The sequence below is a fragment of the Lepisosteus oculatus genome, chromosome 21 (genome assembly GCF_040954835.1).
Source record: "Lepisosteus oculatus isolate fLepOcu1 chromosome 21, fLepOcu1.hap2, whole genome shotgun sequence".
Taxonomy (NCBI): domain Eukaryota; kingdom Metazoa; phylum Chordata; class Actinopteri; order Semionotiformes; family Lepisosteidae; genus Lepisosteus; species Lepisosteus oculatus.
Genome location: NC_090716.1, coordinates 14,062,337 through 14,078,130, shown reverse-complemented (window position 1 = coordinate 14,078,130; position 15,794 = coordinate 14,062,337). Strand labels below are relative to the sequence as shown.

Here is a 15,794-nt window from a genome sequence, read left to right as displayed (position 1 = left end):
GCCAGCTAAATCCTTTCATTGGTCTTACAGAAATGTCAGCCTATGTCATTTGTTTTACCCTAGACTACTGGAGAGAGCTGTGGTAGAGCCAGTTGTCAGGATGTGTCGACCTGAACAGGGAGACCTGCATTAGGCTCTGAATTGCTCCTGCACACTATGTTGTTTATACAGTACCTCCAACAGCTAACATGCCCAATACTACAGTCATTTTACTGGGGGAAACCGGCACCTTTCTTTAATTCCAGACTGCCAGAGGCCAGATCTGTCTCCAGTTAGGCCTGGTAAAAGCCTCTCTTGTGTGAGTGGGCCACTCCTGTGAGTGCAGCAGTGGTCACCAGTAATACAGTGTGCTAACTAGTTCCACCAAAATCTGCTACATATTCTAAACCCATGTTGCTCCATCAACCCATCCAGCAGCATTAACAGATAAAGTCTATCTGGTGTCTCCGTTCAAAAAGACACATTCCATAAACTACAGACTGCAAATAAACTCATACTGCTATTTCTGTTTATAAATAGCCTTTTAAATAAGCTGAAGCTTAAAAATAGATTAAGTATTAAATTAAAAGTACTTTCATTGTAAATAAAATTAGGAAGGTGGACTGTAAAATCTGTGCTAAATCACAGATCAGCTACTGTAAATAAAGCTGTGAATTTAGGTGTGGTAAAAATGCACACTTAAGCATATCACAACCTGCTGCAGAAATTAAAAGCAGAACTTCACACAGCCTACCTGGTTAGTGCAACAATGTTTTTTGGTTTGAATTGCTCCCAAAGAAGTGAAAACCCACAAGAATACAAATGCGTCTTGAAGCATAGATTAGACAAGACATTCTTCAAAAAACAGTATATTTGTTACACCAAAATAAATGATAGAGCTGAAAACAATGAATAGCAGATCAGGGATCACACTGCTACAGTATAAAATACTTTGTTACATTACAAATTAGTATTTTATACCTCTGTTAAAGAATAAGAAAATGCAGAAAATGACAACTTACATTGTGACAAACTTGAAATTGCAAAACTTTAAGCAAAAGGAAGAGTTGCATTCCATGACATACCTTTTCTGGAGTTTTTGGGAAGTTTTGGAAAGCTCTGATCTTGAGGTTTACACGCTCTGTAAGAAGAAGAGATCAAGATTTTACAATTTCACTCATATAATATGGACAGTTGCACAGTGAGCGATGAAGGATAAGCGATAATTAGATATACTGGGCTAAGATTAGGGAAAACAGTTCGGAGGAGGAGGGAGAAGGATCTTTTTATCCAGCCCAGAGCCTCCACCTAAGGGAATGACAACCCAATACACCGTTGACATTTCTGTGACTTACCCCCTCCAAATAATGAGCTTTAGAAACTCCTCAGCATTAATATTCTATCCAGCTGACAGGCTTTTCCTAGATAGGAATGGTGTACAATGTTGTACAGACACTCTATACACTCATGTTTTCAATCCACAGAACAATTCAGAATTCATGCCAATCCAATGAAAAATTCACTGGCTATACAAGGACCTGTGTATTTAATAATAAGTACCCAAACACAATTACAAACTGAAGGCCATTTATGCTGTACTTCACTGAAGCCACCTTTTCATCCCATTACTAAAGATTTGATTGGTGAAATAAAACCTTTGTATTATAACTTACTGGATAATCAAGCATTTTTAAATGAGTGTACTGTACAAAGGTCTAAAGCAGGGCTTTTCAGTCTGTATGTGTGATGTCCTGACTAGCTCCAGTGCTCCTACTGTACATCAGCACCTCCAATTACCACAAAACATCGGAGCCCAGCGGTTGAAGACAACTAGACCCAAAAACAGGTCCTGGGTCCCACTGAGGGACTTATCGGTACCCCAACTGATAAAGACATTCCACCCAGGGTTCCCGAAGGAGGCCACCCCTTTGGGGGAGGCACTGGGATGCGCTGACGAGCTCCAGTGCTCCTACATCAGCACCATCAATCACCACGGCGCATTCCACACAAGGAATTTCTTACCCGTTTTTTTTCCCGTTCACAGCCATCCAGTTCCTGACTGCAGCTGCTAATTACCCATCATCCCCTCCGATCTCCATCCCAGGACCAACTGTTTCCCCAGTGCATCTCAGCTGCCTACCATTCCTCTTTCTGCTTTCCAATTATTTCATTATTATCATCCACTCACCTAGTAGAATCCGTGATCTTCACCGCTAATCGGACTCTGAGAACAATTACTTTGCCGGGCCCTTTTTTCCACCTACGGGCCCGGTGTAACAATATGTTTGATACCTGATATCAACTTCTGTATTTTGTTACAGCTATGCACTTTATTTTATTTCAATTACAATTATTTACGTGCTCAGAGATCAATAATAGACTACTGTTTCCATCTTTTTTCATAAGCATGAACACAATTTGAAACTACTGTATATTAAGCTTCTGAGGTACTAATGAAGACTAATACATGCATTCATATAAATCGGAGATAGACAGCTCTGTTCTCCGGAGTAGAATTTATTATTATTTTTCTACATGTACTATCACTGTGCTAATGATTTAGACAATAAGTTATATAACGATTATTTGAAGTCTGCATCTACTGTTTATAATAGTTACACATGCCCATAAATTCAACAGCTGTCTGACCCTTGAGGACAGGAATTCTGTTTTAGCAATACCAGGAGCCTGTGTCTCCCTTCCTCAATGTTATCTCCAGATCTCAATCTTTCTGCTTCCCACAGTAGTCTCCCACATATCCTAAATGTATCATAACGATTGTTAAAATGCCTCATATTAGAAAACTAGAGCAGTCATGTTTATAATGCTTACAGATTTAATGCTCTAAATCCAACAAGATTAACGTAAAATTCAAACAACCTTTGAATTGCGACAATCTACTGTTTATACGTTAACCTGGTGAGGTACGGTGAACTGATGCACTGAGCAGTTATAATGTTAAATAAACCAAATAAAACTGAAAAAAGAGTTGAAAACTGTGATGGGTTATCACGAATCAGCAGGACTAGCGTTACATCTGATGTTCGATAAATCCATCCTTTATAAAGGACACTACGTTTCTTGTTTGCGTCTCAGAAAAATTAAACAATAGGGCGCATTATATTCAAAGGTGCTTTGTAGGTTTTATTTTTCTGGAAAGACCGCCACTGATCGTCAACAGCTCTGTATCTTTCCACACTAAGCGCACTGCCGCTCCTCCAGGCCTCTGCCTGACGGCCGCTGTCCCTTCAGGACCACTATCCAGGGCACCGCTGACTTCCACTGTTAGCGGATCGCTGAACAGATTAAAGTATTTGATTTTTATATATTTTTTCTAGTTATTACGCAAACAGAAAAGAGAAATCGCAACTGAATAGGAACAACGTCACTGACAAATACGGAATGTTTACGTTTAGGTGTCAACACTCAGCTTTTGAAACAGGTTGCATTTACTTTTTATTTTCTAAATTTTATTAAGCCAATAAAAACCTCTTAAACCTCTTCGACTCCTGGTCGAACTAAAGTTTGTTTGTTAATATCTTTACGTTAGAGTTTTTTTTTTGCTGTTCTGCGAAACCACGGTGAGTGCAAATGAAAGAAATACTGTAACCTCACAGCGCAACAGTGCATACGGAGTCGCTTCCGAAAATACGCTTATTAAACATAGGGGGTGAAGCGAGAATGGGAAAAATAGTTCTAGTCGAATCTGTAGTGTCCCCGAGTATCCTTCCTTAGAAGGTAAACATTTGTGAATATTATTCAAACCCTTGACAACTGCTTTGCAAATTTGACCTCTGAAAATATAAAACCTTGAGAATAGATTTTGGGATTTTGGATTTGGCACTCAGAATATCTTTGCTAGTAGTAATCCCCGTTTATAACAAAGTACGCCAAATCCCATGCAGCTGTATGAAGTCACTGGGACAGTTCCTAACTCGGAAACATTATAAAAGATCGAAAGGAAAACTGTTTTCGAGTCTAAAGTACTTGGACGCCATTGCGTGCGTCTGTACAGTCAGTAAGCGATTCGTTACCACGTCTTCCCTTTGAAATATGTGAGCAAAACACAAAAATGCAGGTCACAGATTACAGTCTTCGAACGCGTTGGAGTTTGGGTGTTCGTCCAGAATCCTATTTGTTGATTTTTATTAGTGCTAAATTAATTAAATTAAGATTTTAGATACCATTGACGGGAATCATCACTGCATTCAATTAATTTGTGACATGTCCAACAAAATTCTGGATTCTGCAAGAACTAGTTATTTTATTCGCTCTGAGTTTTTAAGAGAGTCGGGTAGAAATTTCAAAGCATTCTGGGGTTCGTTTTGCAATCTGCTTTGTTCACCCAGAAAATGCTAAAGGAAGGAAGCCAGCAGCCAAGATAGTACTACACCCAAATTTATCAAAGCAGCAGGGAAATCTTGGTGGGGGTCAAGTAGCAGATCATCTTTAAACCCAGGAGGGAATTAATCCTACAAGGTTAATGCAATCAAAAATACAAATCAAATCCACTAGTGCTTCAAACAAAGCTAGTGAAAACTAACCTTATTCAGAGTCCACAGTTGAAGTAGAGACTGGTAGTAGCAGTCTGATACTGTACCTCTTCTGAATTCTGTCTAATATATGGTAAGATGCAGTTCATTTTAATTAAGAACAGTAAAAAAAAACGTGAAGATGGTGTGTACATGGAACTAACGGTGTATTTTTTCAATATTCCCCAAAGGTGTCATCACTGTTGATTTTTGATCTGTCATGACACGTTCAGAAAAACAAGACAGGGTTGTTTTTGAAAAACAGTTGTGTGCTCTAAAGCAGCTTTACCTGTTAAAATTAATTCAAAGCCAACCAGATCACTCCAATTCCCAATTAATAAATGCTTAATCTACCATTGAATGGGAAGCTGTACTGGAAACACTCATAGCTGGCAATATATTTCTAATAGTTATTGAGAGTGAGCACACTTAAACATGTAAAAGTCACCCTTTTCTCATTTGTGCTGTATCGATTCCAGAGAAGTGTTGACTTGTGGGGGTGGGGAGAAAAATACACAAAAAATAAAAGATCTAAGCACAGCAGGAATTCACTCAGGGTTGCAGATGAGCACACAGTGAGAAGATCCGATGAAGTGCCAAGAGCCACAGTGTGCAAAAGGCCATTCACAGAAACGCACAACAGCCTTAAAGGCTGTTTTTTTGCAGCCTTTGCAGCCTTAAAGGGTCTCAGAGAGCAAATGTCACAATGCCTGTCATCCATTTCGGAGACCACAGTCTTCCAGTTTTATCCAAAAGTGTTCTCAAAATGATATACCAGATTTATTTTCCTTAAAGGTTTATTTAATTTTGGGGGGTTTGGGATTTTGCTGAACACTGCCTTAGCTGTGGTTCAGTCCTGGAGGCTGGCATGGTGGATCAGTGCCAGCTGCACAGTAGAACATTTCCTGTCCCTGCTTCCTGCCTTCTTCCTGCTCTGAATATCGCTTGGCAAAGGGGAATCAGTGCTGGCAGGCAAATGAGGGTCATCCAAAGCAGTGGCGAGATAAGATCTGTATGTACAAAAACATACAGTCCAAACATCTTGACCTCCCAAAGACAAATGTTTTCAAGAGCCTTTCATAGTCTAAAGCACCTCCTGGCTCTTATGAGATACGGGCTCTCTGGCTCTCATTCCACCTGATCCCTTAATAGAATTCATTCAGTTCATTAATTCGTTGAAGTCTTACCATTTTTAGCATGGGTTGATGGATGTTTTGACAATCCGTTACTTCAGCCAATTACAGGCAATGGCAGAAGACAATAGACTGTTCTTCTAGCAGATTGTATGGATGTCACAGGAACTCACTGTACCTTTCCAAAGTACTTTGCCCATGAGATAAATCTAGCCAGAATTATTTAATTGGCTAATGGGCTCAAACTGTGTGTCATTGGGAAGAGAGCCAAAAGGTGTCTTCACTGCAATACACTCTTTAACAGTCAGTAGCACTTTACTTAATATTCATGCTCATCTTTTCTGTCTATTATGTCTCTTCATTGACTGCAGCAGCCAGACTTTGGGGGTTTCCAAAATCAGTTATACAGTATAATGAAATAACAAAAAGCAAGCATGTCAAAACTCCTCTAAGCATGTCAAAACTCCTTTCCTAAAAGTATCCATAAGTTTTCATTCTATACGCCTGCTTCAATGTAAAATGAGGATGGTCAGGCAGTATACCGCGACACGTTGCTGTATGGCGAACAGCACAGCGTAATACTGTTTTTATTTATTCAAATAATGTGGTGCAGGACTGCACTACTCTGTAAAACTGCCAGGTGGCGCAGTGAATCCTTAATGCACCACAGCTGCATGTGGCCAACACATCACAACCAATATTATTTTAGAAATACAAATTAAATGTTTATAAACCCATTAGTGCTATCCTGACTTAAAATACTGTGCAGTAACACTAACAGATTATTTTCATTTTTTAATTGCATGCAGTACACAGAATTACTAGTAATTGTTACTGTACAAATAGTAATTAGAAAACAGATACTTTTATTTTAGATTTTAATGATTAAAAATAAGTTTTTAAATTCAGTATGTATAATATATACTATTTCAAGGCAAATAAGCATGAAAAACAAAAAAATAGACCAGGACTTTCAAAGAATGACTTACAGTCGTGTACTACAATTTGCACTGGAGCCGATGCAAATGGCACTGTATAAAGGATTTTCTGCAAACCAAACTTTCACCACATGAATATTCATGTTTTTTTGTGTTTTTGAATCAAAAGAACTGTAACTCAATTTTAAGGTATCTGAAGATGAATTGCATCTGAGATTTCCTTTTGATGATTAATTATATTGATACTTTGCCAAAGTTTTCCAATTAGCAAAATGGTTTTATTCATCCATCCATTTTCGAACCCCTTTATCTAATACCAGGCTGTGGGGAGCCAGAACTTATCCAAGCAACAGATGTAAAGCAGAATACACTCTGGAAGGGACATCAGTTCTTCACAGAGCACACAGACAAAACCATTCACACCAGGGCCTGTTTCCCCAGAAGCCAATTAACCTACCACTATGTCTCTGGACTGTAGGAGGAAAGTGGATCACCTGGGGGAAATTAATGGGAACATGAAAAGGACATAGAAAATACAAGCACGCAGCACCCAAGGAACTGAAGCCAGAGACCCAGAAGTAAGGTAGCAATGCTACTCCATTGGCATACAAAATTGTTAAATATCCAACGCAATATTGTCAACTCATTTAGCAATATGAAGAAGCAACATTTTAGATGCTGCAGGATATTGCACAAAAGAATTAACAGTGTGAAGGAAGGGAAAGTGAAGAAAAAATTAAATTACAGATTGGGCAAACGTTAAATTAGGCACAGGACACCACCACAACCTCGTAGATTAAAAAAGAATAGTAAAAGCAAAAATTGTAAGAAAAAAGTTTCTCATGATTGTAAAAGCAATTTTAATTTTATTTCTACATAACATTTCCATTCAATCTTTCCCTATTGACAGGAATATTTGAAAAGTAGCTTGCCTACTGCAAACAGTTTACTTATTGATAAAAACATTGAAAATGAGTAATGTGTACCTTTCAACATTAAGTTCACTGACACCAGAGCTTTCTGCCTTATCGGGTCTCCTGTTCAGTTGAATGTTCCAAAACCTCTCTTTTTCTTTTGTTTTGGTCTTTCCGCTTTCTTAGACAGACCCCCATTTGTTAACCTGTCAATCTCAGCTGATGGTTACAGCTTTCTGAACTTGTGGTTAAATACTCAGAGCCTACAGCTGTTAGAATGGAACAGAATTGCAGGTTTCCTTCCGAGTAAGGTCAGAGAGAGAGAACCTCATCTCAGTTACAAAAGGAACTGGACGGCATTTTGGCAGCCTGCATGTTCCCAGGGAGATTACCGAGGGAGTAGTTGCTGCAAACTGCCAATGACTCTGCAGTGAGGAAGTCCTCTTAAGAAGGGTTGACATCTCTCTCTCTCCCTGCCTTAGGGAGATCAGGCAGTTTCAGAGACTGCAGTCCATTCTGTCCTGGAAGTGCAGTATATGCTGTATCAGAGAGGACTACTGCATTGCTTTCTGATTGATATTCCTAAAAGGCAGAAATGAAGAGAAGCAGATGGCTGTTCCTGCCTACGAGTTACAGTACATCCAGCAGATCGCTGTTCTCTGGGTTTCCTCTGGATGAGTAGAATCTCTGACACAATTTGTTCCTCAATCTCTTCTTTCCGCATCTGTCCTTTCAGTCATGTTATACTGCAATAATATTATTAAGAATTATTTTGAAAACCATTTATAAACACTGTTAAAATAAACCCTAAAAGCATTTTCACTACATTTGGGTGGATCATTTGGATCATCCAAAAATGCAGAGAAGAACACAGCAATTTGCACATACTGTACTTCCACGTGGCAAAAAAAAAAGAATGATGTGTACCTCTTGAATTGGTTTGATATCCATTCTTCAGGCCAATATTTAATCTAAATCCTAAGACACTGGTTGCCACATTTCTATATGTTTTTCAAGGACCCTGCCATTATTGCTTTAATTTGTAGAAAAACAGAAAACATGGATATGTATTGTGTGTACTACATACAACACTGCAAGCAATTTCAAACTCAAATTCAAAAAGTTTGGTGAGCTTCATAGCTCAGTGAACTAATAGCAACACAGACAAAACAGCCTCCTTTCAGATCCAAGCTCTGATTTGAATACTCTTTCTATCCATCTAACCATGTTTTCTTATACAGGGTCGCGGGTGAGCAGGAGTCTCTCCTGGCAAGCATAGACTACCTGGATGGGACACCAGTCCATCACAGGGCAAACACAGATACAAAAATGCAAACAAAGACACTCACGCCAGTACCATCATCTGCACTGTAAAACAATCAACATAATGTAATAATATATAATGTAAATGTTTGATTGAGTAGGCCTTTCCCAGGATTTATTCTGTCTGTGCAAGAGTTGAAACATCCGAAGGCAGCTTCCAAGGGTTAATAAGTACCGATACAAACAATTGTGCCACTGCATAACCATTGTACAGTACAAATACTAGATCTAGAAAAACAGTATTATTTCCAGCCTTCACTGCATCCTTGCAGTGTCTCCAATTCCACCCAAGCTCCTTACCCCCCTCCCCAGCAGCTCCCCCAGGAAGGAAAGGCACAAACCAAACTGACATCCCTTGCTCTGACTGATGTCTACCCTAATCAAGATAAAGGATTTCCAAGTGCTTCTCAGAACGTTTCAGGCAGAATGCATTTGCCCAGCACTGGGGTAGCACAAGACCTGAGGATTCAGTTGCTTCTGTGGCGATTCACCTTCCAGAGCCGGGCACTGCCATGTGAGGACCTTCAACAAATGCCCACAAATCCATTTCACCTACTCATTGGCAAGCACACATTTTCTGTCATCACATTTACTAGCCAACCCGGTTCCATGGGCCTGGTCTCAGAATAATCCCAGTCCGGACTCAGAATGAACGAGTCCCACTGATTTGCAGTGTTTCAGATTAACCAGTAAACACAGATATTACTGCAGCCCTGGCAGGATCAAGAGGACAGCAGATGTTTACACTGGAGCTGAAAAGCCATTAAACATTAGACCCTTTATCTCTAGGTTTCAAAATACATGACAGAAATATATTGACAACGGTACCAAGCGTAATACTAGCAGTTGTTATAGTACTACAAGCAGGGCAATCCTGGTAGGAGACAACAAGAGTATTAGCAGCCAGACCTTTCATAGCAGCAGTAGTAAGAGTATTAGCATAGTTGTAGTGGTAACAGCAGCATTAGCAGTAATACTACACAGAGCAGCTGCTGTTGTAGAAGCACCAGTAGTAGAAACTCCCTTTGAAATGGTCAACTGTACAGCTTGTAAAGTACAAAACACTGTTGTGAAACAACCTGCACTACACCAAAGAGAATAATGATGGTTTTACTCTTAGAAATGACTGCATGCAATACTTGTCATTAATAATAATTAGCAATTAATTGCAGTTTAGAATGTAGTTCAATTGGCAACTGCAATATTGCAAGCTATTAAAAAATAAGCCATTTAGCCATATTTAAAAATCTAAAAAGAAAGATGAAAGGATTTCAGATTTTTACAGCATGAACACAATGCATACAGTACAAGCTGCCTCAATGTCTCTGAAATTTTCTCATCTTCTAGCAAATGTATTTACAAGCAGATATCACTTCAGGAAGTAATGTCCAAGTTAAGAACCAGACAAATGTAAAATATATTGATTCAAAAGTATTCCTTGAACGTCAATGACCTGCTGCTGTGGTCACATTACAATCCCAGGAGTGTTCAACAACAGGAACTGGCATCAGTCTTTTGAGGTACTGTATTTGTGGGACTAATACATGATTTTTGAATATCTCATGCTCAGAATTGTTTTAACTGACCAAGGCATTGTTGCCATCCATCCTTAAGGGAATGTTTTACTCATTTACTCCTTTTCCCTACAAATCCTCTTTTCCATTTCTCAGAAGATTGGGATGTTTTTATTAGTTTACACAGCCCCCACATGGAAAACGTCTTTACAAGGCTAAGTGTTAATAAAACACAAGCATTCTAGATGGACAATTTAACAACCTAGCAACTGCAAATCAATTTGTATGAAGTTGCAGAAACCTGGTGAGGAAGATACCCATCCTCCACCAAACCTGTATACCTCTCACAGCTTACATGTACCCAGGAATGCTCTCCTTCTTCTAAGAGGAACGTAAAGCATCACAAATCTCAGCACAAAGTGCTGTGAAGCAATGGAGGAGAAGGAGCATACTTCAGACTGTGTCTGGAAAACAAACAGAAAAAGCTGTCTGGAAATCTGTCATGCTGAAAGGAACCCAGAACTGATGACAGCAGGGATCTCTTCTGGCCAAGATTTTAATTATGTTTCAGACAGCATGGTCTATTTATTTTATAAGAGGGACTCTAGAGAAGTCAAAGTATAAATAAAATCTTTACTAAATTAAAGAAGAACTGCTTTGGATAAACTGCTTAACACTGAATGAGGAAATAAATATGATATACTAAATTTATATGATATAAAAATCCAGTTGGATTCATCTTAATTTGGTTTTGTAGAAAATAGATTAACGTCTAATCCAAGATATTTTGTAATTGATCTGTACTTTAGCAGTTACATTTTTTCATACTTCTTGTCAATACACTATGTGCAATATCACAGGAAAATGTATAAGTAAACAGTTTGTCCTGATTGTCATGGAATAAAATGTTACCGTACAGTACTGTATATAACTAAGTCAGAAATGAATGCATTATAGAATTTTCTTATTATTAATTATATAATATTCTTTTTACTCTTCAAATTACATCGCATACCTATAGCTGTAGGCCTGAGACTGTTGTATACACCAAAGGCACCTCTCAGATGCGCAAAACAGATTATTTTAATATCAGTGTCTGAAATGTGTTCTTAATAATTTAATGCAATTGCCCTCAGTTTTCATATCTAGCTGGAAACAAACTCCACGATTCAATTCAGTTGTCTGAAAAGCACCCTGCTGTAGAAAAGAAAATTTCTGCTTTTTAATTAAGTTCCTCTCAAAAAAGCTATTAGAAAAACTCACACGAACCCTAATCTGTCAAGATTCAGTCCTCCAGAGTTACAGCAGAAAACGGCTGCGGAAAGGCTTTCCGAAACCGATGGGAATTATGAACCCATGTTGATGAGTTTACAAATCGTGCTTTATGCCATAACAGTGTTAATACTATTGCTGGGGCAAAAATAACAGCATGTTCTCAGAAAACATACGGTGAGGAATTCGATTTTTTTCCTTCATTAGAATATAACGTGATAAATCATTCCTGTAAAAACCTTCACTGTCGGATTTTGTAAAATTTTCAACCAATCATATGAAGTCTATTATTGTTCTATTACGCCCTAGAGAACAGAAAGCGCAGCTGCTGGTGGAAGCCCATTTACCAAGGCATTGCTGATGAGTGTACTAAACCACGATGAACGTCTCGTAATGATCCTGGCAACCATGAATGCTTGACAATAGTTGTGCTCAGAGCGCAGTGATGAACCCAGAGCGTTATGAAAGCCTTCACCGAACTCGTTGGGAAAGATGCCTGTGGCTTGAACCAAGCCCTTCCATCTCCCTGCGCAGCGGTCAGTCTCCACATCTCCGGGGTCAGCTAGTCCGCACGCGCGATCGTATTTCCTTACAGCTCTAAAATCCCAGTTTGCTGTGACTCACCCAACGGGTTTTTTTTTTTTTGCAAAGTTGGGACGTGGTCATCGCCCAGTCAAGAGGAAGAGGTATTGTATTTGACACATTAGATCAAAAGAATGGTGGAAACCCAAGAACATCGTTCGTGTTCTGTACTTATTACAGAGGATACTGCAATCTGCACCGCTCCTCTTACATCTGGAGTAAAATCTGGATCTCGAGTGTAAAACCATTACGTAAATATGTCAATATATATAGTGGGACTCGTGTTTATACCGCGGTTTTGATAGGTGAAACCCCGGACAACAGAAATGGCGATAACTTTGACAACGAATATGCAAGAGAAGGAGGGAGAACGGATGTTTGGACCGGCTCGGTCACAGAGTAAACAAAATCACAATTATTATTTGTTGAAAACAGCAATACAACTCCATCTAACCTTCTGAACAGAAACCGAGTCTTGTCTCCTAAACACAATATGCACCTCAAACGCTTCCGTTGTGAACAAATTACACCCTTGGGCGATCAAACGGACAGTATCAGCGCATGTCGATGTAGAGCAATTTCTCTTCGTTTTTCATTTCAAAATACAGTGTATCAGTAATATTTCCTGACCATAAGCCTCCCAGCATGATAAAGACGAGCCAGTGGCCGTGTAGCAGACCAGCGGGAGCTGCTGAAGCGAATCAGAGAAGACCTTTGATAGTGTACGTCTTGAATCTGTCTCATGTGTGGGAACTCCACCTCCAGGCGGGGACATTGGACACACGCACCTCCGAATTCTCAAAGCACATTCATGCTCTTTGTGCGGTCCAAGAAATTAGACATCAAAAACTGATGAATGATTGTCATCACCTTGAAAGAGTGGGACCACATGGGTGAGATTAATCAGTTTAGGTGCTTCAGGTTTTTTTAAAAAAATCGATGTCGTGGCCCATTTTTATTTTCACAGAAGCATCTCCCCCCCAAAGCACGGATGCAGATTAATGTAAATTTCTCGGTGGCAGAAACATATAATGTCAGGATACATTGCCGAGAGGTAGCTTTCTTTTTGCAGTCCTCTTGCCACATATGTAATAAAATACATGAATTCGCTCGACAACCATTATGTGGAGTGATCTGATTCGAATCGACTTGTGTGTTTTTTGTGAATAGCCCTGCTGGCCGTGTTAATACATTGTAACCTGCAGTTAACACCTACTGTATACTATTACAGCCGCTGAAAGGAAACTCCAGCCTCTTTGTTTCTCAATGCCCCTCTAGCTCACCCCCACAAAAAATAACGAGCTTGACCTACATACGAAATCCAAATAGGTAGATGGTTTCATATCGATTTAAACTGATCATTTTGAATTTCATAAATTTAAAACAGCTCAGAACAACAGTACAGAAGAGGAAATTCCAATTGGAAACCCGACTGTGTTATTTAGGATGGATAAATTAGTGGTATAACACAGTCTGGTAAGGGAACAAGTAATAGGTGTACAGTATGCCATGCTGAAAAGAGAAGAAAACACAACGTTTCGGCCGTGGAGGAACGGACTGGTATATGGATAAATTGGATTAAGTCGTAAAATAGTTTAAAATCCGTCAGGACTACCTCTAGGATCACAGTTATATGATCTTAAATTATTGATACTACCTGCAGACCTGTTGTTGTTTATTCGTTATAGTCATTTTGTCGTTGCTGTTTTCATTAATGGCTTATGGGTTCCTACAGAACATTGGTCGATTTTATGAGGGCTGTTGCGAGCGTGCAAGGTATTTAACCAACGATGAGATGCAGGAGCATCTCCTGGACGGAGATCATTTAGCCATCTGACTCGGTCTGGGGGGACTGCCGTGTGCTGTCGCGTCGCCCGCTCCCCTCGCGCCGGCCACCCCATCGGCAGCTCGCAAATTGCTGCGAGTCAGTGGGGTGAACATACTGTATGATATAATAAGGATTACCGCAGGTTTACAGACGAACCAAATCACGGCGGGGAATCAAGCATCGCACAATCCTGCCCGGTGCTCATTCCTAGACAGATCTTGTGCGCCACCTTCAACACTTTATTTAATCCGAAATAAAAAAAAACGACAATCCGTTCCATCTTGTGTTTTACTTATAAGTAAAGAGGTTAGATCTATTTGATTTCCCATTGATGTAACCCTTTTCCGACGTTTAATTGAAATTCGACCACGGCATACGTTAAGTTAATAACTGGGCATGATCTTTTAATATTAATGAAAACAAGCATAGGTTGTAACCACCCGACCAGATCGCCAGCAATCTTATATATTAACATATAAAATACACCACATTATATAGAGATGCAAGGTTTTATATTTAGTTAGAAGGGATAACTAAATTAAGATGTGTATAGCAACCTCTAATGCCACCTAATAAGAAAACTTGCACTTAAAGTCACAAGAAAATGTAAATATTACACCTAGAAAGTTTCCGTATGAGACCGTTCTAACACTTAAATTAGCATTTCGTGAGGCCTCTCAATATTTAAAGACCAAGGTACACATAAACATTTTTTTTGTGTGCTGTGCGAACACTCACATTTAAATTTCTCGGGAGAAAACCAAAAGTTTCTGATCCTCTCTGCTCGAAGTTCCGTGGTGTCTTGTAGCTGAAGACAAGATCTTCTGCACAGAAACCGCGATCCTTCAATGTGTCCAACTGAAAACCAAAGCAAAATAAAGCAGAAACCGATACTGGGTGTTCTGTATAATCCACACAGCTCCGCGCGACGCGATCCCGTTGAGCGAATTCCCTCTCTCGCTCGTGCTCTCTCTCCCCTTCTCTCTCTCTCTCTCGTGCTCAGGAATGCCTCCCCAACTGCAGTCAATGATGAAATTCAAGCCCTCCCTCGACCTTATTCATATCTGCTCATTGGGTTTTTTTTCTTTCAATTGTATTTTTTGACACTGTCCCCAATGCTCTCTGCTTTTCTGTCACATTCACACGCATGAACACTACGCACTCGTACTCGCTAGATGCTGGTTTGGGGTTCAGGTACTGTATGAATCTGAACTTTCCACGTGTTGGAGCTCGAAGGTAAAGGCAAGATTAAGAGGCTCTTACTCTCGCTATTTCCAGCACGGTGACATCACCTGGCCGTTAAGTGCCCTTTTAAGTCCCATCTGAAGAGACAGCCTGTGGCCACAGTGTAGGCTACAGTATATCATACTGACCATATTTTCACAGATAATGCAGCTCCGTTAGATATCAACCTGTCGACACTTTGCAGGAAATGAATTCTACTACTTCGAAAGTGAATTAAGAGAAAAATAACACAAGTCGTGCTGAAAGACTGCAACGTCGATTTGCTCCGCCTGCACCGAAATGCATCTCAAAGTAAACACATTCAAGAGCCCGAACAGAGTAGTGGATATACTGTAGATTGAAGTTTTGTTACTTGGAACAACTTTTTTATTTTAGCGATACAATGTGAAAGATACACATATATAATAATTCAAGTTACTATTTAATAGTAATCCAGTATATCAATTATATATCAATAGCTATAAATATTTCTGCAAATATGCGTACAGTAGTTCCTATATGTATTATATGTTTCAGTGCAGAAAAATAACACTT

General features: G+C 39.5%; 1 protein-coding gene across 3 annotated transcripts in view; it reads right to left on the bottom strand.

The window, feature by feature from the left end:
• LOC102682813 (excitatory amino acid transporter 2) overlaps window positions 1-15,224 on the bottom strand; it is a 61,248-nt gene extending 46,024 nt beyond the window's left edge. For 2 of the 3 annotated variants that reach the window (XR_001477325.2, XM_015338339.2), the window contains exons 1-2: window positions 14,754-15,224; window positions 1,065-1,120 (exon numbers count right to left, since the gene is read on the bottom strand). The gene's annotated coding sequence lies outside the window, so the exon portion shown is untranslated. Of the gene's footprint in view, window positions 1-1,064; window positions 1,121-7,568; window positions 7,655-14,753 lie in introns of those variants that run through there. The other variant, XM_015338341.2, reaches the window with a different exon arrangement.
• Between the last annotated feature and the right edge of the window lie 570 nt (window positions 15,225-15,794).